At 45.8% G+C, this 19,966-nt stretch overlaps 1 protein-coding gene and 1 long non-coding RNA gene across 4 annotated transcripts in view; both read right to left on the reverse strand.

Annotated features, from left to right (window-relative positions):
• GPAT4 (glycerol-3-phosphate acyltransferase 4) overlaps positions 1-2,417 on the reverse strand; it is a 34,935-nt gene extending 32,518 nt beyond the window's left edge. The window contains exon 1 of the mRNA XM_044225320.1: positions 2,310-2,417. The gene's annotated coding sequence lies outside the window, so the exon portion shown is untranslated. The remainder of the gene's footprint in view (positions 1-2,309) is intronic.
• A 1,893-nt stretch (positions 2,418-4,310) lies between these two features.
• On the reverse strand, positions 4,311-11,280 carry LOC122889862. 3 transcript variants are annotated; one of them, XR_006380986.1, is made up of 6 exons: positions 11,171-11,280; positions 9,855-10,037; positions 7,792-7,893; positions 6,187-6,412; positions 4,816-4,886; positions 4,311-4,702 (listed from the first exon to the last, which is right to left on the reverse strand). It is a non-coding gene; the product is annotated as an uncharacterized LOC122889862 (long non-coding RNA). The 3 variants fall into 3 exon arrangements; XR_006380985.1 differs by having other exon boundaries at positions 6,187-6,828; XR_006380984.1 differs by having other exon boundaries at positions 6,187-6,841.
• Between the last annotated feature and the right edge of the window lie 8,686 nt (positions 11,281-19,966).

A 19,966-nucleotide genomic window follows, 5' to 3' on the forward strand; every position in this document is an offset into this window, starting at 1 on the left:
GTCTTTAGGGTAATGATTTACCAAGACACCCCGATGCTGTTCTCTCAGCACTTAGTTTCATAAGCTGAATGCATGTGACGACCACTGTATTTAAATCACAAGCTAACAAAAGTCTTGAAAATAATTTACAAACACTATGTCACATCATATAAACACAACTTAAAAGCAAACTCAATGAACTCTATATACAGAAATTCCTTTGCTCACAGTATTCCTTGGAGGTAAAATATCCTCTCCAATTTTAAGGGTGAAGACTGAGGTACCATCTTTCCTGAGATAAGGAAACTTCACAGCACAGTGTGCTAAGAAATACATACTATGGTTTTGTTAAAAACGAAAACAAAAAAAAAAAAAAAAGAAAAGAAAGCAAACACCTAATCCATGTTACATCTAGCTGAGGATTTTTATCTTTTAATGTCAAGAAAGGATGTTTCATAGAAAGGTTCTATTGTTCTGCTATCAAGAGCAAAACCAGGAGTGTATGCCAAATCATTCGTTTCCCTTACCTGCTCTTTCTGAAATAGCTGTGAATGTTATCTACATCTTTTAAAGTTTGTAATTATTCTCAGCTGGTATTTCCCTTCTAAGGTCACACTTTTCCCATGTTTACTAAAACTGTGATTAGAATTTCTCATTTGTCCCATATCTGACATAAGAAATATTTTAAGACATATCCCCTAGTTTCATTATTCCAGAAATTGATGGAAAAGTTCCTATTAACCCATTCAAACCTTTCATTGTTATAGCCCTTCCACACATTTCCCTTTCCTAAAAGAAACAATATAAAGGCAGTATTGGGAGAAAGAAGACTGAATGTGGAGTTGGGCAAGGTTTCCAGCCTCAGTTGGACTCTTATTCCTAGTTGATCCAGACAAGTCACCGAACCTTTAGGACCCTGAGGGTGCATCAAAAGTGAAAAAGGAAGATGACCTGGAAGTTCTCACTGACATCTGATAGATTTTTTCTTTCAACCTGTCCTCCAGTACCTTGATCATTTTAGGTGCCTCTTCTGGCCCTTCTTCAATGTTATTACATATTTCTTAAAGAAATTCGAATAGTAGACTTTGTCCCAGAAAAGTACGTTATGACTTTACACAGTACGATTTTTATTTTGAATCTCAAGCTACTGTTGGCATCAAGGACTTATCCCAGAGCTTAGGGGAGGGGGAAATGGATGGGACAGGCTTAACCTGAAAATCAGTCGTTGAGGCTGGATGCTGGCTACATGCTGGCTTACTATTTTATCTTTTTGTATATCTGAAAGTCTCCATAATACAAAGTAGGCAGAAAGGGGGGGGGGGACCACAAACCACTATCAAGTGAGGAAAGAATACCAGACTGGCATTTATGATGCCTGTTATGATTATGACTATGTCTCTGGCACAGGGATAACCGCTTTCCCACCATCTCCCTTGGGTTGGGACAGTATCTACAGGAGATGAAACTGAGCAGAGGCACGCAGAGTTCAGTCAAAATTAAGGAAAATGAGCCAAAAAGGAAATGCTCTCAAGAAGGTTATCGCTGGGAAGACCCGTGGCCCCGCCGGCAGGAGCGGTGCAGTATGGAGCTTATTTCTAGAGCGATGCATGTGTTCCGCGGAGACTATTTTCCCTAACTCCGAAACTGCCGAAGTTAAAACCCTCCATGAACCAGAAGGGAGAACATCAACAAGACCCTCTGGAAGGACGCCTTGCAGGGCGCCGTATCGAGACGGGAAGGCGAAGGGTTTCGGGGTTAAATTCAAGAAAGAAAAATGGGTTCCTTTGGAGAAGCAGCGAGGCCCCTCTACATCCCAGGGAAGCAGGAGGACAGAAAGAAATTGCAGGTGAAGCGCCTCCTCGTGATCCCCGGTGCCCCGTCGGCCGTCCCAAGCTCCCCGCCTCCACGCTCGGGGACGACGCGCGGCGGAGCACCCGGGATGCGGGAGAAGCGCGGGGCGCTCGTCCGGCGCGGGGCCAGATTGAGCAGGGAGTGGCAGGAGCCGCCCGGCACCGGCCTCCGGGAGTGCGGGGCGCGGGGCTCCGGCCGCTGCGGCGGGACCGGAGCGCGGCGGGACCGGAGCGCGGCGCGGCTAACGCTCGCCGGGGAGGGGCGCGGACGGTTCCACTCCGGCCGAGGGGCGGACCGCTCCGACAGGCCGGGAAACCCCGGGAAGCGGCGATGGTGTCTCCTGACGCCGGAGCGGCGCAGGGAGGGGGTTCCCAGCCCGCAGGCCGCTCGCGGGGTGCCTGGCCCCGAACCCCCCGGCCCGCAGTCGGCTCCCCTGGGGCCTGTGACCTTCAGGCCGGCGGGAACCCGGTCATACTCACCGGCCGTGAGACTCCGAATCTCCCAATCCCTCCGCGGACGATCCCTCCCGCCCTTGGCCGCCGCCGCCGGCCGAGGCGTGCGTAAAGACGTGCGCGCGCCCGCCCTTTGTCTACGCCGCTTTGACGTGACCCCTCGCGTCCCATCCCCACCCCTCCCGCCGTTTAATCTCTCGCCCGGCGCCGGGCGCGCGCCGGGCGGGGACCCCCCCCCACGAGGGGCGGGGCGCCGCGTCACCTGCCCCGGGTCGGGCGCGCCTAGGACGGACCGAGGCGCCCCCTGGCGGTCGAGGAGCCGGTATCTCGGGCAGGCCTTGCGCCGCAGAGGCTGATACTGTGCTTCCAGGGCCCTGGGCCCCTGCCCCTCACCGTGACGCGCGTCCCGGGGATTCCCGCTCTGATAAGGGGGGGGCGCTCCCTAAAGAGGGGTCTCCACGTTTCTGAGCTGTGCCCGGGCCAGAATACTGGTTACTTCCCCCAGCGTACACTCGTGTAGGTTCTAGAGAGGGTGAGATCAGTCCGGACCAGCGAGAAAGGCTTGAGTCCCTAAATTATCTTGTCACCTTGGGGCAGCTGTGAGTGCGCAGTGAGATACAGTTCTGCACGTAAAGAACCTAGCTCAAGGCCTGACACGTTCAAGAAACATTAGCTGCCATCACGTCGCCGTCGCTGACACCACCGTCACCACCATCTTCGAAACCACCCTCATCATCCCCGAGTCTCATTGGTCTTGCTAATGAAGCCAGGGAGTGCGAGGGGTTTGTGGAACTTTCCAATGGATCTCTTGCTGAAGTCCAGCTGGTGACTGCCGGAGTTTGCCTGTGTATTTCTCACCAGCACTTCAGGCTTCAAATGCCTAACCCAAGAACCCAAGTTTATCATCTTCCCTCAAATGGATTCTCCTTAGGAAAAAAATCAGCCCTTCCCCTTGTTGTTCTATTTTTTTTTTAATTTATTTATTTGACAGAGATCACAAGTAGGCAGAGAGGCAGGCAGAGAGAGAGGAGGAAGCAGGCTCCCTGCTGAGCAGAGAGCCTGATGTGGGGCTCGATCCCAAGACCCTGAGATCATGACCTGAGCTGAAGGCAGAGGCTTCAACCCACTGAGCCACCCAGGCACCCCTTCCCTTGTTCTTAAAAGACATTTTCACCTCCAATACCAAGCCTTTCCACCCAACCCCCAGTTTATTCTGCGTGCTAATGTCAGATTGCCATTCCCTGCTAAATAACTTGATAATAAATCTTCAGGGTAAGGTCCACATTCTTAGGCCTCAAAATCTGTAAGAATGACGGCTCTGGGGGTGCCTGGGTGGCTTGATGGGTTAAGCTTCTGCCTTCGACTCAGGTCCTGATCTCAAAGTCCTGGGATCCAGCCCCACATCGAGCTCTCTGCTCGGCAGGAAGCCTGCTTCCCTGTCTCTCTGCCTGCCTCTCTGCCTACTTATGATCTCTCTCTGTGTGTCAAATAAATAAAATCTTAAAAAAAAAAAAAGAATGATGGCTCTATTACAGAACACTGGGCCACTCATCCCTACTCATCACCACACCTGTTTGGGACTTACTCCATATTTTAAACTCAATCATTTATTCATTTAACAAATCTTCACGGAGTCCTTCCCATGTGGCCAGTTTTTCCCATTGTCCCAATGACGGTACAAAATTGAATAATGCATGGTCATGGGAAATCTTCAACTAGATTAAATTCCATAAAGGAAAGTGGACATGATACATTTTTATGTCCTACTCAGTGCTAGGGCTAGTTTTGAAGTGGTCACCACCACCTTCAATGCTTTTTGGATTTGGATATCTGGTCTTCTTTCCTGCTCCTGGAAATAGTTTGTGCTCTGCTTTTGTGTATTCGTGTTTACATTTTCTTTTCTTTTTTAATATTTATTTATTTGTTTGTTTGACATACAGAGATCTCAGGTTGGCAGAGAGGGGGCAGGAGGCAGGCTTCCCGCTGAGCAGAGAGCTGGATGTGGGGCATGATTCCAGGACCCAGAGATCATGACCTGAGCTGAAGGCAGAGACTTAACCCCCCTGAGCCATCCAGGCACCCCGTATTTACATTTTCTTACCATTCTCACCATATATTACCATTCCTTCTGGACGATAATTTTGAAATTAAAAAATGTTTCACACATTTTAGAGACTCAACACAAATGACACTGATTGATTCTTTGCCCAGCCAAATAGTAGACTCAGTTGTTGGGTATAAACACACACACACACACACACACACACACACACACACTCCTTGATACATCCTCTAAACTTCTTTAGTGCAGGAAGGCAATCGAACTTCCTTTTGAAGAGGGAGCCAGAATGGTTCCCTCTGGCTCCAGAATTTTGTTTGCAAAGGTCAATGATCTGGGCATATCGGTGTCATATCCACTTCTAGGCAGAGAAATACAAACAGGAGAGATAAGATGAGTAAGTAATGCTTGAAAAGTTAGACACACAGTACGTTTATATAGCCCACTGCCTATACATAGCACAACTAGGCTTACCTTTGATGTGAAATTCCTTGTCACTCTGAATTTGGACTGTCTTTAGGTTGCTGTTGCGGTTTTGCCACATTCTAGAATGAAAATGCACTTTTAGGGGCGCCTGGGTGGCTCAGTGGGTTAAGCCGCTGCCTTCAGCTCAGGTCATGATCTCAGGGTCCTGGGATCGAGTCCCCGCATCAGGCTCTCTGCTCAGCAGGGAGCCTGCTTCCCTCTCTCTCTCTCTCTGCCTGCCTCTCCATCTACTTGTGATTTCTCTCTGTCAAATAAATAAATAAAATCTTAAAAAAAAAAAAAGGAAAATGCACTTTTAATACAAAAACTGTGGGAGTAATCTTAAAAACCTGATGAAGGATAGTCCATTAAGAAAGGGGGATCTTGGGGCACCTGGCTGGCTTATTCAGTCAAGTGTCTGGCTCTTGATCTGAGCTCAGGTTACAATCTCAGGGTCTTGAGATAGAGCCCTGCCTGGGCACTGCAATCAGCAGGAGTCTGCTTGAGATTTTCTCTCCCTCTGCCACGCCCCCACCAAACCCTGTGCATGCACACACTCTCTCTCAAATAAATAAATAAATCTTTTAAATAAACAAACAAATAAATAAATAAATGTAAAAAGGGGATCACAGTGTTGACAACCCCCCACTTTGAGCTAATTTCCCAAAATGTGCCTCTGTAATCATTGTTTTTGCTGCATGTATGGCAAATGGTGCTATGAACCTGGGAAGATACTCCTTTTAAAAGGTACTCCTTCCCCCAGTAGAATAATCCCATAAGTGTGCTGCATAACTTCCCTGTCTTCCACAGATATCTCTTCATGTGTAAAGTCTTTGACATTAAGAGGTGAACCACAACTATTTATTGAACAACTATCAAGACCAGTGTTCATTTCTAAGTACCAAGAGAAAAAGACAAATTAAGCAAAGGCATATTCTTTTAATTTTATTTTTTAAGGATTTTATTTATTTATTTGGCAGAGAGTACAAGCAGGGATAGGGACAGAGGGAGAGGGAGAAGCAGACACCCCTACTGAGCAGGGAGCTCTAGATGGGGCTCTATACCAGGACCCTGGGATCATGACCCAAGCTGAAGACAGATACTTAACTGACAGCCACCCAGGCATCCAAAGCCATGTTCTTTATTAAAAAAATTTTTTTAATTGTGGTAAAACATACATAAAATTTACCATCTTAACCATTTCTAAGTGTACCGTTCAGTAGCGTTAAGTATATTCACATTATTATGTGATCAATCTTTACAAGTTTTCATCTTGAAAAACAAAAACTTGTACCCATTAAACAAAAACTACCCATTCCCTCTCCCCTAGCCCTAGGCAACCACCATTCTACTTCTGTTTTGGAGTTTAATTACTCATACCTCTTTCATCTAGTGAAATCATAGAATATTTGTCTTTTCAGGGCTGGTATATTTCACTTAGTATAATGTCTTCCAGGTTCATCCATGTTGTAAGGCGTTAGCATTTCCTTCCTCCTGAAGGCTGAATAATGTCGTGCTATAAGTGTACGCCACGTTTACTTTTACCACTCATCCCCTGATGTGCATCGGAGTTATTACCACCTGTCGGTTGTTATGAATAATGCTGCTGCAAACATGAATATACAAATATCTGAGATGCTGCCTTCAATTCTTTGGGATCTATTTCCCAAAGTGGGATTGCCAGATCATGTTGTAATTTTGTATTTAATTTTGGGGGAACCACCATTTGTGATGCTCTTTGATGTAGGAGTCTGAAGTTGGGAGGAGAGCTCCAGTGATTTAAATCTGAGAGTCATCAGAATATGGCCGATACACGTGTTGGGTCAGATCAATACAAGCACACTCTGACTTAAGAAGCAGAGACGTTGTGGTTAAGAGCAAACTGAAGAAGACAGGTTTTCTGACTGCATCCACACTGTGGTCCTCAACTTGAAAATTCACAGACCCAAATTTCTCAATTCACAGCAAGTTGATTCTCTGTTTCTGGGGACTGATTTGTAGTAATCATATCTGCAGGAGACACTGATAAAGGGGGCTTTTGAAAAATTAAATTAGGTGGATAATTGAAAATGCAAAATTAACTGGAATACTAGAATCCGTTAGTCAGTTCATACCCTTATGGCAATGTGTCCTTGGGAAGCCAAATCAACATCAATATGTTGATGATAAAATTAGAAAAAAAGAAAGAAAGAAAGAAAGAGGAAAGGAAAGGGATATTTAACTCTAAAGAATCTGGCAATTTGATATACCCCAGGAGTTGTGCTTGTGTGGGGTTCTACCTGCCAAACAACCAAAAACACTTGTCTGAGCAGAATGTCCTCTTGGATGAATACAGCCATCCCCTCCTCTTTGCCCAGCTCTCTATTTTCCAAAATTCACTCCTGCCTGCCATTATCACCCCCTGCCTTTCTGGGATCCTGAGGGTGGGGGGGAGAAAAGGGACGTTTCCAATTAGTGTAACAACAATTCAAGTCTTGTGGAAATCACATATATAAGTAAGGCTACTTAAGCTAATTGAAATGTAATTTTGGCAAACACCTACTCATCTTTTAGGCACTCACTTGGGGGGCCAACTCCAATAAGACATTTTCTCTGATTTCTTCTTAAGTGCTCATTCATTCTGTGTGGTTTTTCTCCCCCCACCTTTTTTTTTTCTCCTCTCCATGTGTGTCTAACACTGCCTGATGCCTCTCGCATTATTTTTATCAATCATCTATATGTATGGCTCCTTTCTCCAGACTGTGAATTTTGTTTTATTCATCTTTCTAGCCCCAATAGTTAACATGATGTCTGGCACATCGTGGTTGCTCAGAAAATATTTGTTGAATGACTTAAAACTACATGATGACTACCAGAAACTTGACAAAGTATCCATGTATTTAATAAAGTCATGAATGAACTAGTACCTAATGCATGAGATTTGGAAGACAATACAGGGTGTGTGGGGGAAAGACAGTCAAAGGGGTCACTGAATGGAAAAATTACCTGCATAGGAAAGGTCGTCATAAATTAAGCCAGCTTGTCTTAGTCTGACTAAGGACTCTTAGTCAAGAGTCCTGGGCCACTTTTGTTTTTCTGAGATTATCCCTATAAAAGAGAAAAAAGAATTAGAGGATTACAACTGCGGCATACAATTCATGTGTGTCTTTCCAAAATTTACAAACACTGTTATGCTATTTATAAACTAAGTCTTTATAAAAATATCAAATATTTTTTTAAAGATCTTATTTATTTATTTGACAGAGAGAGATCACAAGTAGGCAGAGAGGCAGGCAGAGAGAGAGAGGAGGAAGCAGGCTCCCTGCTGAGCAGAGAGCCCGATGCGGGACTCTATCCCAGGACCCTGAGATCATGACCTGAGCCGAAGGCAGCGGCTTAACCCACTGAGCCACCCAGGCGCCCTAAAAATATCAAATATTAATTCAATGATATACTTTGTGATCTGGCATTGAAACATGTGGAATTCAAGGCTGACTAAGGGGCAGCATCTCTTTTCAATCCTGTTAGCTCTCTCTGTGGTTGCAGGAGCATGTCACTGGAGATACTATCTTTTAAGTCTAGATTCCTCAGCACCCCCCTAAACTGTGAGACCTGACCTACATGGCCTTTCAAGACTTCCCATCTCCAGTGGTGGGCCCTGACCTCAACTTTATTTTCTGAAAAGCTCATCAGGGAGATTGCAGAAGACCCTAGTCTCATGAGAACTGTATCACAGCGCATTCTAGGGGTAAGTCACTTTACAGCTGACTGCTCATTTTTTCTGTTGATTCTTACCAGCTTTAATTTCGGACGCTGACTCCCAATCCTAACAGCATACCCTGTGGGGACTGCCCACCCTATTCGCCATCATCTCTTAAGGAGTCAAGACTAGAAGGGCGCCTGCATGGCTCAGTGGGTTAAGGCTCTGCCTTCTGCTCAGGTCCTGATCTCAGGATCCTGGGATAGAGCCCCACATGGGACTTTCTGCTCAGTGGGGAGCATGCGTCCCTCTTTCTCTCTCTGCCTGCCTCTGCCTACTTGTGATCTCTCTCACTGTCAAATAAATAAATAAAATCTTAAAAAAAAAAAAAAAAAGGAGTCAAAGACTAGAAGCTCCAGGTGGGGCATGGGGAGGAAACAGTGGAGGTGCTGTAGGATCCCTTATCAGATGAGGAAGCTGCAGCTGGAAACTTGCCAGGTGGACCGCTATCTTTACCCTGTTAACCACCTGGGTGTCTTACCACAGAGTGAGTGACCCAGGGGCAAGCCCTCTAAGGGACAAATAAATAAATAAATAAATAAAGCAAATGTTGCTTGCTCAATAAATGTAGCCCAAGGAGTCAAGGATCAGAGGAGATGAAGATTTCAAAAAACAAAACAAAACACTTATGTTAAAAATTTGTCATCTAATGAACGATAATCTGAGAGAATGAACAACCTCTGAAAAGAGGTTAAACTCTTCCAAAGACCAAGGATCTCAGAATATTATAAATTGAATACTCCTGCATGATTTGAACCCAAATGTCTTGAGTGTCCCAGGTGTGGCCAGCCTGTGAGCCAGCAATGTACATGGTTGGGACTGTCCCAGGCTTCCAAGGGCCTGAGGGGAGCAAACAGTTCGATAAGCAGTTTCAGTCAGTTTAACACAAGATAATTGTATTTATGGGGGAATAAATATAAGAGGGAAAGTGTGTGGGGGAGGGACAGGGAACTAGGAACCAAGGTCTGGCTTCTGGGTCTAGGTAAATTACACTTCAAAGAATGTTCTAAGCAGTTAAAAATGTTTGTTTTTAAAGTACATTTATTTTAAGGTAGAGTTTCCCCAGACTCTTACTGGCTGGAAGAGGGGGAAAGGGTCTGGTGTTGGCAGATGATACAAGATGATCTCCTGAAGATGCTTTAACAAATTTATTTGTGATTTATTTATTGGCACACATTGAAGAGGCAAGACGATTTTGAGTTACCAGAAAATTAGCCCTTTCAGGATAGGGAGGAAGGTAAAAGAGCACATATCTGTGCTGCATCTTTATCTTCGACATAAGGAACTCCTCCTGACCTCTCCCACTCACCCACACAGCTCTGGGAGACCCTCTCTGCCAGGCCTTTTACAGAATTACATGTAGAAACTTTATTTACGGTCCTTCTGTTCCACATTCCCAAGGCTTCCTTCCCTGCGAAGGGTAATGGGTGCCCTTCCGAGCATCTTCCGGAAGGAAATCTCATTCATTCGGTCAGGAAGTGAGCCTGTCCCCCTAGAAAGAAGAACGAGAGGCATTCAAGGGTAGGGTCCCGAGAAGAGGGGCGCAGCTGCAGTTGCCTCCATGCCGATCCCCCCCCAGTGTGAATTCGCGGGTAGTGACAGTCTGGGTGAGGCTCCTGGAGAGAGAGCAAACACGCACCACCTGGGCAAGAAAATCAAGCTCTGCCTAGGCAGAAAAAGTCATTGCACAGGGCGCAGCGGGTGGGCCCTCAAGAGAGTTCAGTTTCAGTCTGTCGAGCGGGACTGTGAGCTGCGCACCACGCAAAGCTGCTGAGCACACCCTAAAGAGGAGCAGAGCCGGATGGCGTCCCCAGGGCGCGGGACTCTAGGTGGCCTCGCCACCTGTAAGCCGAAGCTCTCAGTCTCGCCTCTGCAAGGACGCGTGGTGTGAACGCTGCGCTTCTTGGAACAAGGCGCGGGCATCAAAGGCGGTGCGCACCTGCATGGCCTTCTGGAAAGCCAGAGCGCGCGCCCGCAGGGTGCCTCGCAGGGAGCCCTCTTGCCGCGCGCTCAGCTCGGGGCACCCTCTCCGGATCTGCTGGCGTCCCCGGAAACCCCGAGTCCCGTCCAGGTGCGGGGAGACCTGGGGCGCAGGGGGATGGCGGTGGTGCGAGGCGCGGCAAGTTGGACGGGTGACAGGAGCCCTCCTCTGAGTCTCCGCCCACAGCGTCTTCAAACATGTGCACGGATGTCAGCGAGAGCCCCTTGGTGTCTGCAAACACCACCTGCTTCTTGGGGCCCTGGGGGTTAGGAGGTCGTGCCAGGCAGGAGCGCAAGGGCCACAGGGGCCGCAGCTGGGCTTGGCCGGATCGCGGGAGCTGCTGCGGGGACCTGCTGTGGCCGAGGCAGAGGTGCATGGGGCGAGGCACAGGAGACAGGCCGGCAGCACTGGGACCTTGGACAAGAGGGCAGGGACATTCTGAGGACGGGGCAGAAGGACCTGGCATTCCCCACGGGAGCCTAGCCTGCCCTTCCTCCCTGCCCCATCGCTGCATTTCTCCTCCCCTGGGGTCCCCTGCCCGCAAATATCTGATGAAACTGGGTAAAAGGAAGCACAGGCAGGCGGGGGCTGTGGGCCAGGCGCCACTGGGGAGCCCGTCGGTTCCCGAAGGCGGGAGCACTTACCCCCGCGGCTCCCGGCAGCTGCAGCTCCCGACGTCTGGGACCGCCCTCCCCAGCGGGACGTACTTATGCGCTCCGGACCCCCAGCCTGCCAGCCGCTGCGGGACACTGGCCCCTGGAGGCGGCCAATCAGAAAGGCCTTTCGCGTCCGAACCGCTTGGGGAAGCGAAAGGATATGACGAGAGAATGTGACTCAGACACTTTGCCGGGGGCCGCCAGAACTCCACCCCTGACCAGACAGCCCGAGGGGTCACTCTGGGGTTATCCGTGGTTGTGGTCAAGGGCGAGGAGAGGCAGGGCGATGACACGGGCCCAGGCTTCCTGGGAAGAGAGGGTTTCTAGCGCACTGCGGCTGTCGTCCCCCCCCCCCCCCCCCCCCCCCCGGGAGACAGACTTTTCTCTGCCTCTTCCCTTGACCGAGTCTGCCTTGCGGCGCTTCCCTGTGCAGTGACCTGTTGCCCACTTTTTGGCTGCCCTTCTCTCCACCTCAGGGTTTCTTCCCAATCACGCTTGCCACTGCCTTCTTTCTGTGTTTCTGTTTCTGCGACGATTTATTACTCTGTACCCCTTGGTGTGTATGTGGGTGTGATCCAAAGAAGAGAGGAAGGTCACTGGGTGAGGCACTCATTGACCAGTTATCACTCATATAGGGCCTGGGACTTGGATATCTGGTTCAGTCAGTTGTGGCCCGAGTGACAAGGTCATAGGCTACAAAGTCTCTCTATAAGGAATCCCACCGGGCAGGCGGGCATGGCACACTTATGCCAGACATGATCAGATCAGGTTGCCTCCGGGGCTGGACAACTTCCCCTGTGTTCTCACCTCTGGCATCCTTCTCCAGCCTCCTCCGCAGACCGCTGTATGCTCTCCATCCCTTCAATCTTTTTTTTTTTCTTCTCAAAGATTTTATTTATTTACTTGACAGACAGAGATCACAAGTAGGCAGAGAGGCAGTCAGAGGTGGGGGAAGCAGGCTCCCTGCTGAGCAGAGAGCCTGATGTGGGGATGGATCCCAGGAACCCAGGATCATGAAGGCAGAGACTTTAACCCACTGAACTACCCAGGCGCCCTGCAATCCCTTCAATCTTAATGCACCCCAAGTCCTCAGCACTCTGCATTTTTCACTTTAGACCTTTTCCTTGGAGATCCTGATCCAATTTTGACAATTATTCAATTACTTTCATATGCAGACTAGCACATCTGGGTTTAGATTAGACCTTTCTCTCATTGCACTCCAGACTCCTAGATAATGGTTCTACTTCTTGATCTGGGTGGTGGTACCACAGGTGAGTTCACTTTGTAATTTTGTCCTCAACCAATCAAAGGTTTATTTCGAGGAAAAAACCTGGGCACCTGGGTGGTTCAGTCTGTTAAGCGTCTGCCTTTGGTTCAGGTTGTGATCCTAGGGTCTTGGTTGGAGCCCCAGCTCAGTGGGGAACCTGCTTCTCCCTTCCCCTCTCACTCTTTTCTTCTCTCTCTAATAAATAAAATCTTTTAAAAAATAAAGAATGGGCGCCGGGGTGGCTCAGAGGGTTAAGTCTCTGCCTTGGGCTCAGGTCATGGTCTCAGGGTCCTGGGATTGAGCTCCACATCAGGCTCTCTGCTCAGCAGGGAGCCTGCTTCCCCGCCACACCCCCCCACCCCCCCACCCCCACCTGCCTCTCTGCCTAGTTGTGATCTCTCTCTCTCTCTGTGTCAAATAAATAAATAAAATCTTTTAAAAATAAAACAAACCAGCAAGGAGGTAAAATTGTTAATTATATAGAGATTTGGAGATTTTATTCTTACAAAAATGGCCTCAGAATGAATATGTATAAAGTCGATATGTATTTTACACTTCATACATACAGCAGTGAACATCATTTTGTATTATAAACGTGGTTCATTTTTTACCCATGGGGCATGGTATTCTAGCATTAGGTCCACCATACTCTATCACACACAGTTCGGTGATTCTAAATATTTTTAAAAGATTAATTTGTTTAATTTAGAGAGATAGAGCACGAGTAGGATTGGGGGAAGGGGCAGAGAGAGAGGGAAGAAGCGGACTGCCTACTGAGCACAGAGCCTGAGGTGGGGTTCAATCCCACAGCCTGGAGATCATGACCTGAGCTGGAACCAAGAGTTGGATGCTTAACCCACTGAGCTGTCCAGGCGCCCCGTAGGTGATTCTCAATTTTTTTTTTTTGTCAGTAAAGTAGTGCAACTAAAACTTGCACACTGGGGCACATACATACTGGGGCTCCTGGGTGGCTCAGTCAGTTAAGCGTCTGCCTTCAGCTGGGGTCATGATCCCAGGGTTCTGAGATTTAGACCTACTTTGGAGTCCCTGCTCAGTGGGGAGCCTGCTTCTTCTCCCTCTGCAGTTCTCCCTGCTTGTGCTCTTTCTCTGTCAAATAAATGAAAAAATCTTAAAAAAAAACCCCATGCCCCCATAAAAACTCTTGCATACATACACTTGTGTACTTGTGTGAAAATTTCTTCATGACAGATATTGAGAATGAGGACTTGTTAGTTCAAAGGGCACCCCATATTGCCTCCAGAAAGACTGCGTCAGTTTACAGTTTCACCAATAACCTTCAAGAGTTGCCCTCTTTCTATAGCTTCTCCATCACTACAGTGATTGCACTTCAAAATGTTTTATAATATGAAAGGTGAAAAACAGTATCTCGTGATTTTTTTCTTAAATATTTATTTATTTATTTTAGAGAGAAAGAGAGCAGCAGGGGAGAGGAGCAGAGGGAGGGGGAGAGAGAAAATCTTAAGTAGGTTCCTCATCCAGAGCAGAGCCCCATGTGGGGCTCAGTCTCATGACCCAGAGATCATGACCTGAGCCATAATCAAAACTCGGACACTCAACTTATTGAGCCACCCAGGTGCCCTGATCACATTTTTATTTATTTATTTACTTTTAAAGATTTTATTTTTTTATTTGCCAGAGAGAGACACAGCGAGAGAGGGAACACAAGCAGGGGGAGTGGGAGAGAGAGAAGCTGGCTTCCCTGCCAAGCAAGGAGCCCGATGTGGGACTCGATCCCAGGACCGTGGGATCATGACCTGAGCTGAAGGCAGAGATTTAATGACTGAGCCACCCAGGCGCCCCATGATTATATTTTTAAATGAAAGTGGCATGTAGCATTTTTCTCATATATTTCCTGCCGTTTCCATTTCCTTTTCAGTGAAACACTTAGTCAAATCTGCCAAGTTTACAGTAAGTCATTTGTATATTTTTTAAACAAAGTAGTAGTTCTTGGGTTAATAAATAACGTTGGCACAGTGGCTTGTCTTTTTTTTTTTTTTAAAGATTTTATTTATTTATTTGAGAGAGACAGAGATAGTGAGAGAGAGCGTGGCGGGGGGTGTGGAGTGGGAGAAGCAGGCTCTTCGCTGAGCAGAGAGCCCGCCAAAGTGGGGCTGGATCCCAGCATCCAGGGATCATGACCTGAACAGAAGGCAGGCACTTAATGGACTAAGCCACCCAGGCGCCCCCAAGAGAATTATTCTTAAACATGTTGAAATTTCTAAGAAATGATCCTTGGGGAGGATATTTTTCATCTTGATTTTAAGTTCTATTGTGGGTCACCTTTCCTTTCTTTCTTATGCACCAATACGCTGAATTACCATGTTGTAGGTAAAGAGTGTGTTAGGTGCTGAGGTGCACAGGTGAACAGTGAACAGAACTGGCAAGGTTGCTGACCACACAGGGTTTAATTTCTAGCATTCAGAAAATGTGGTCTTTATTACCTTTATCTTGGGGAATTTAGTGAGATTTTTCTTTGTTGGCCAAAATGTGAACAAATTTTCTGGAAAAAAAAAGTGTTTTCTTCTTTTGTTAAAATAAAATTCCCTCACTTGAATGCAAATTCTGAGGAACGAGTGTTCAAATCTTCTATGACGACAGTGTTTTTATCAAATTCATATACTCTCTGATAACTAAACTTTATATCACTGCAATACTGCCTTGTTTGGTGCATGGAAGCTCAATGCTATTATACCTTCTTGGTGAGTCTATCTTATATAGAGTGATACAATTTTATGTATTTATTTGACAGAGAGAAAAATCACAAGTAGGCAGAGAGGCAGGCATGGGGGTGGAGGAAGCAGGCTCCCCACTGAGCAGAGAGCCCGATACAGGTCTCGACCCCAGGATCCTGAGATCATGACCTGAGCGGAAGGCAGAGGCTTAACCCACTGAGCCACCCAGACACCCATCCCTTTTTGTCCTATTTAATCTTTCTGCCTTGCAGTCTACATTGATAATTCTAACAGTACCCTATTTTGCTTCATTAATATCAGTCTGTTACAGCTGTATCTAGTACTTATTACCTACGTTTCTATTATTTTTCTATTATTTTAAGTGTGAGGTTATCTGGAAGGAACATAAATAGCTGGACTGTGTTTTTCTAGATTTCTCTTCTTTTCCTCTTGTTTTTGGTTCTTTCAATGAACTGTAGGTTTTCAATTGACCTACATTACCTAGGAGTTGATTTATCTCCATCCTCATTGCCTAATGCCAAGCATCTAGATCAACGAGATCCTAGCACTGGTATCAAAGCTAATGTGGACCGAAAGGGGAGTATCTGGCTATCAACCAGAACTCCTTCTGTCAGGATTACGTGCATTTATCCCATACACCTAAATTTCCCTTATCTGGTAAACACAGAAATACACTGTGCATACAGGCATGCAAAAGTCTCGATTTTAAAATACCTTTCACCCACAGGGACGCCTGGGTGGCTCAGTTGGTTGGACGACTGCCTTCGGCTCAGGGCGTGATCCTGGAGTCCCGGGATCGAGTCCCGCATCAGGCTCCCAGCTCCATGGGGAGTCTGCTTCGCTCTCTGACCTTCTCCTTGCTCGTGCTCTCTCTCACTGTCTCTCTCTCTCTCAAATAAATAAATAAAATCTTTAAAAAAAAATAAAATAAAATAAAATACCTTTCACCCACAAAGAGACGTTGAGTTGGAAGAACATATCGAACCAAAATTAGAAGTGGAAAAGATCTACCACAAGATAAACAACCTTACTACTTATTACACAGAACACAGAGACTGGGGAGCTGGGTAGGCGTTGTCTGTGTGACTGCCATCTGAAGAGCAGAAAGCTAAAACCGATTTCTGCTGGCCAAGTGAGGTGGCTCAGGAAAGATAACTGATTTTCTGCGTCAAAGGTGCTAGGTTCCAGTCTTGGCCAAACCACTTACGGGTAATTACAAACATCCATGATAGTCTACAAATGGGAAAGGGACCTCTGTCTACATCAATATATTGTAGAAGAAGACAGCAATAACAGAACAATTTACATATGCATTAATATTTTAGAATTTTCAGAAACCTTTTCACACCTCATCCTAATTTTTCCTTATGACAACCCTGTTACGTTGGTGTTACTATTCGTCCTCTTTCACATATAAGGAAGTGATTTCTCCACGGTTCCTGAGTTGACAAAAATGCAAAGCCTGGGTGGCTCAGTCAGTTAAGCGTCTGCCTTCAGCTCAGGTCATGATCCTAGGGTCCTGGGATTGAACCTTGCATCAGAGGAGCCTGGTTCTCCCTCTCCCTCTCCTTCTGCCCCTCCCCCTGCTTGTGCTCTCTCATTCTCTCTGTCAAAAAATAAAATAAAATCTTTTAAAAAATGCAGATTCAGGACTTGAACCTAAGTTTGACTCCAAATCCCAGCAGCATTTCATGGTAATCTGTTCCTTGTGAAAACATCTTGATAAACAAAAAACACCTTGCAGATGTAAGGATTTTGTGTTAATTTTCTGTAAGAGGCACGTGTGGGTCTGGGCATAAAATTGCAGAAGATTGCTGGGCTGCAGGCAGGGTGAAAACTACAAGGGAATTTGGGAGATTTTGGTCCAAGCCTTTGCAAGCATGAGGCAAGCAAGTGTTAAAAGCTTTCAGGAACAGAAAAGTAGCTGTGACTTTTTTTTTTTTTTTTTATCTCCAAGATCTTAGCTTCTACAACCTTCTTTGGTAGACTGACCCAGTATTGTGACAAAAAGCCTTTTCTTCATGTACCATATAGGTCTCTTTCCTCTTTGTAAAAAGTTCTGGGTTTGGCTTTCTTTGTCACTTGTCACTTTTCTGATTCTTTTGTTCTTTATATATTCCTGACTGTGCTGACTTATACTTTAGGAAAACAGTTTGATTTTTACGAGCTTCCATTTCTTTTCCATTGCTTTCCCGCCTGCTAATGATAATATAGAGAATTTTGGTCTTTTAACATTCATTTTTTTAAAAAAAGCTGCTTAATTCCTTCCTTTTCCTGTCAACTAAATAACTTCCCAACCATTTCCTCCTGCATTTTTTATCCCATAAAACTAATGTATCCCTTAAAAACCAAGACCAAATTGATCATCAGATCTAGTTTATGCCTCTAATTGCCACATACAAGTTGATGGCTTCATTGTTGGTCATCATGTCCAGACTCCTGTCTGTTCTGTTTAATTCAGTAAAATTAAGTAATTTCATTTTTAAAACATTTTAATTCCAGTATAATTAGCATACAGCGTTATATGAATTTCAGGTGTACATTACAGTAATTCACCGATTCTATGCATTGCTCAGTGCTCATCAGGATCAGTGTTCTCTTAATCCCCTTTACCTACTTCACCCATCCCCCATCCCCCATCCCTCTAGTAACCATCAGTTTGTCCTCTGTAGTTAAGAGTCTCTTTTTTTGTTTGTCTTTTTTTTGTTTCCTTCGTTTGAGTGAAATTCCACATATGAGTGAAAGCATATGGTATTTGTCTTTCTCTGACTCAGGCATTTCACTTAGCATTATACTCTGTAGATCTATCCATTTTATTGCAAATGGCAAAATTTCATTCTTTTTTATGGTTGAGTCATATTCTGTTGTGTACATACAACTTCTCCTCCTTCTTTATTTGACAGAAAGGGAGAGAGTGAAAACAAGTAGGGGGAGTGGTGGGCAAAGCGAAAGGGAGAAGCAGGCTCCTCACAGAGCAAGGAGTCCAATGGCGGGCTCTATCCCAGGACCCTAGATCATCCAGAGCCAAAAGTAGATGCTTAACCGACTGAGCCACCCAGGGGCCCCTATACCACATCTTCTTGATCTGTTCCTCTATAGGTGGATGATTGGGTTGCTTCCATAACTTGGCTGTTGTAAATAATGCAGCAATATACATAAAGGTGTATATATATTTTTTCAAATTAGCATCTGGGTATTCTTTGGGAAAATACTCAGTAGTGGAATTATTGGCTCATATGGTAGTTCAGCCTCCCCACTGTTTCCCACAGTGGTTACAGCAGTTTGCATTCCCACCAACAGTGCATGAGGGTTCCTTTTTTTCTCCACATCCTTGCCAACAACTGTTGTTTTTTGTGGTTTTGATTTTAGCTGTTCTAACAGGTGTGAGGTCCTATCTCGTTGTGTTATTTATTTATTTATTTATTTATTTGAGAGAGAGAGACAGTGAGAGAGAGCATGAGCGAGGAGAAGGTCAGAGAGCGAAGCAGACTCCCCATGGAGCTGGGAGCCTGATGTGGGACTCGATCCTGGGACTCCAGGATCACGCCCTGAGCCGAAGGCAGTCGTCCAACCAACTGAGCCACCCAGGCGTCCCTCTCGTTGTGTTTTTGATTTGCATTTCCCTGAAGATGAGTGATGTGGATGATCTGTTCATATACCCTTGGCCCATCTTTATGTCTTTGTTAGAAAAATATCTGTTCAGGTCTTCTGAACATTTTTAGAATGATTATTGGATCTGAATTGGGTGGATTTTTTGGATTATTTGGGTGTTTTTTGGTGTTGAGTTGTACAAGTTCTTTATACATTTTGAATACTAACCCCTTACTGGAGATAGCACTTGCAACTATCTTCTCCCATTTAGTGGGTTGTCTTTTGGTTTTGATTGTTTCCTTTACTCTGCAGAAATTTTTTATTTTGATGTAGTCCCGATAGTTTATTTTTAAGCAGTTTCATTTTAAATGTCACTGGAGTCTAAAGCATCTTGGTTGGCTGTGAATCACAAGAAGCAAGGAATTCCCAATTTACCAATGATGGAAGGCACATCTACATCTTTCTCAGAGACTCCCAGGATGGAAATTCCATGTAACTTGTACATGCTATCTTAGTTCAGGCTGCCAAAGCAAGTACCATAATGTGGGTGGCTTAAAAAACAGACAGCTATTTCTCATAGGTGTGGAGGCTGGAAGTCTGAGATCAAGATGCCAGCATTAGATGGATTCTAGTGAAAGCCCACTTCCTGGTTTGTAGTTGGTTACCTCCTTGCCTTCTTGCTGTGTCCTCCCATGGTGGAAAGGGAGGTATCTTTGATCTCCCTCTCTTCTTTTAAGGGCACTAATCCCATCATTGAAGCTTCACCCTCATGACCTTCTCTAACCTTATTACCTCTCAAAGAGCCCACCTCCAAATAGCATCACCTTAGAGGGGTGGGACTTTAACATGTGAATTCGCTAAACTGGAGTGGAATAACCATGAAGCTGCGTGCAGCTCTATTTCCTATTCAAGAGAAACCCCATCTGCAGGAGAGAATAAGGTCAAAGACATGGAGATGCAGGAGAAAAGATAGAAACTGTACACACACATACACGCGCACACGTGTGCACACATATCCCTCTTAAAGTAGTTTTGGGATCTGTGGACCTAGTTGGTCATTGGAGGCCAGCTGCCATTTTTGGTTACAAGAGCTGGTAAATTCCTTTTCCTGAAGTTAACTCAGGTTGAGTTTCATCACTTGTACCCAGAATCCTTGATCTGTGGAACTCTCTCCATACCCTCGAGTCTACACTTGTCCTTTGGTTATCTCAT

This window comes from Neovison vison, chromosome 11 (genome assembly GCF_020171115.1).
Source record: "Neovison vison isolate M4711 chromosome 11, ASM_NN_V1, whole genome shotgun sequence".
NCBI lineage: Eukaryota > Metazoa > Chordata > Mammalia > Carnivora > Mustelidae > Neogale > Neogale vison.